The sequence below is a fragment of the Apodemus sylvaticus genome, chromosome 20, assembly GCF_947179515.1.
Source record: "Apodemus sylvaticus chromosome 20, mApoSyl1.1, whole genome shotgun sequence".
NCBI lineage: Eukaryota > Metazoa > Chordata > Mammalia > Rodentia > Muridae > Apodemus > Apodemus sylvaticus.
Genome location: NC_067491.1, coordinates 61,106,382 through 61,109,493, shown reverse-complemented (window position 1 = coordinate 61,109,493; position 3,112 = coordinate 61,106,382).

Here is a 3,112-nt window from a genome sequence, read left to right as displayed (position 1 = left end):
CAGGTTCTAAGATCAAGAATTGATAAATGGGACCTAATGAAACTGAAAAACCTCTGCAAGTCAAAGTACATAGTCAATAGGAAAAATCAGAAACCTAAAAATTGGGGGAAAAAAATCTTCACTAACTCCAAATCTGATAGAGGGCTAATATCCAAAATATATAAGGAACTCAAGAAGCTAACTTCCAACAAAACCAAACAACTCAATAAAAAAACTCGGGTATAGAAGTAAAGAGAGAATTTACAACAGAGGAATCTTGAATGACAGATAAGCACTTAAACAAAAGTTCAAATTCCTTAGTGATCAGGGAAATTCAAATCTTAATGGCCTTGCAATTCTACCTTACACCATTCACAAAGGCTAGGAAAAAAACTCAGTGGACAGTACCTGTTGGTGAGGATTTGGAGAGAGAGGAACACTCCTGGTTGCTGGTGGGCTTGCAAACTGAAAGAACTACTCTGGAAATCAATCTGGAGGTTCCTCAGAAAATTGGAAATAGATGCACCTGAAGACACAGTTATCCTACTCCTGGGCATACACCCTAAAGGAACCTGACTATTCCACAGGGCACGGGCGTCACTGTGTTCATAGTACCCTTATTTCTGATAGCCAGAAGCTTGAGCCAGCACAAATGTCCTACACCGACAGAATAGAAACAGAAAATACGGTTCATTTACACAATGGAATACTCTTCAGCTATTAAGAATGAGGGCATCATGGGTTTTGCAAGCAAATGAATGGAACAGGGAAATACCATGTTGAGTGAGGTATCTCATACCCCAAAGGACATGAATGGCTTGTACTCACTAATAAGCAGATATTAGCCAAAAAATATACAGAATTCCCAGGATACAATCCAGAGAACTCAAGTTTAAGAAGCCAAAGGGCCCAAGTGAAGATGCTTCATTTTCATTTTCTTTTTTCTTTTTTCTTTTCTTTTTTTTTTTTTTTTGAGACAGGGTTTCTCTGTGTAGCCCTGGCTGTCCTGGAACTCACTCTGTAGACCAGGCTGGCCTCGAACTAAGAAATCTGCCTGCCTCTGCCTCTGCCTCTGCCTCCCAAGTGCTGGGAATACAGGCGTGCGCCACCACCGCCTGACTTAAGATGCTTCATTTTCACTCAGGAGGGAGAAGAAACAGAGGACAGAGGGACAAAGTAAACTGGGTGGAAGAGATGGGGGGGCGTTGCAGGGAAAATGGAAACATGAGCAGATATTGTGGGGGTGAGAGGAGTGGTAGTGAAGCCCAGAGGGCCATCATAATAAATGGAAATATGCAATCTCAGGAGTTAGGAGGTTGGGAGACCCTCTAGAACATACCAGAGACGTGGTATGAGCGAATCTCAAGACACAAAGGAAAGGACCTTAGAAGAAATGTCCAAAAGTGGGGAGAGGGAAGTTGTAGATTCTACCTCTGGGGGGCTGGAGAGATGGCTCAGTGGTTAAGAGCACTGACTGTTCTTCTGACAGTCCTGATTTCAAATCCCAGCAACCACATGGTGGCTCACAACCATTCAAAATGAGATCCAGCGTCCTCTTCTGGTGTGTCTGAAGACAGCTATAGTGTAATTGTATATAATAAATAAATAAATCTTTTAAAAAAAGACTCTACCTCTGGTAGAAATACAGGGATCAAGTGGAGGCATAGGGTTGCTGTCCCACAGTGAAAAATGCTGACCCAGGATTGTTCCTGTCTGAAAGAACTGCAGGCACAACAATGGAGAAGAGATTGAGAGAAAGAAGGTCCCGTGACAAGTCCAAATTGGACCCCATCTGAAGGGGAGGCTCCAAGCCTGACACTATTAGTGATCCTAAGATGTAGCTGAATTAGGGAAAGGCTGGAATAATTGAAGAGGAGTGTGACCCATAGGAAGACCAGTTGTCTCAATAAAACTGGATCCTCAAGATCTCTCAGAAAATGAACTGCCAAGCAGGCAGCATTCACTAGCTGGCCCAAGGCCCCTCACACACACACAGATACACAGACACAGACAAACACACACACACACACACACACACACACACATGAGGACTCACTGAAATGGCCTCACCGAGAGTAGACGCACCTATCACTTGAGAGACTTGAGGTCCCAGGAAATGTGTAGGCCTGATGGTGTGTGGTAGGGGTGTGGGTGTTGGAGGTTGGGCCATTCCCTTGGAGACTGTGGTGGAGGAATGGGGTGAGGACATGTCAGAGGGCAGAGTGGGAAAGAGATAGAGACTGAACTGTAAAAATAATATGGCGATTAGTAATAATACTGATAATAATAAATAAAAAATATGAAGTACCATTGGTAGCTTTACCACTAGAACAAATAATCACAAAGAGACTTGCTAAGTACAATTTCTAATTATATCATAAAACAGATATGAGACTGAGTCTCAACCTTTCTAGGACATCTGTTAAATATCATGAAACTCTACATTCCATAAAGACCCTTAACTGTAAATATCTGTGTTTACAATTAAAATAATTAATATAAAAAGAATTATTTTAGTCTCCTTTCCTTAGGTTGATTTGCCTTGTCCTAGTCCAATGAGATGGACTTTTTTTCTTAATATGATTTGCTACTATGTTTTGTATTTATCTTGTAGAATCCTATTCTTTTCTAATGAGAAAAAGAAATGGACTAGATTCAGAAGGGATGAGAGTAGAGAGAAACTGGGAAGATTAGAGTGGGATAAAACTGTAATCGGGATATTTTGTTTAAGAAAAGAATCCATTTTTAACAAAAGGGATAAGTTGCCAATGGTTGGTGAATATGTGAGTTGGTAATAAATGTTTAAACTGAATTAAAGTACAGTAAATAAATGAGTCCATTATAGCTATTAATAGCAGTCTTTGGTTCAGAGAGAATAAAAAATATTCCCCTAACAGATTTAGACTGCCAAAGCTCCTGATGGTTATCTAGACAAGTAGCTTTTAGGTGAAGACAGATAATTTTGGCTTCAGGGAAGATTTTATCAGTAGAAAAGGAAAAACATAGGAGAGGAAGCAGAGAGGAAGGAGTGAAGGAAGGAAAGAAGGAAGAAGGAGGGAAGAAAAAGAGAGTATACTGGAGTTAGTTTATTTTCCTTTGAAAGTAAAGAAAGATGCCTTTGAAGTTCTGAAAT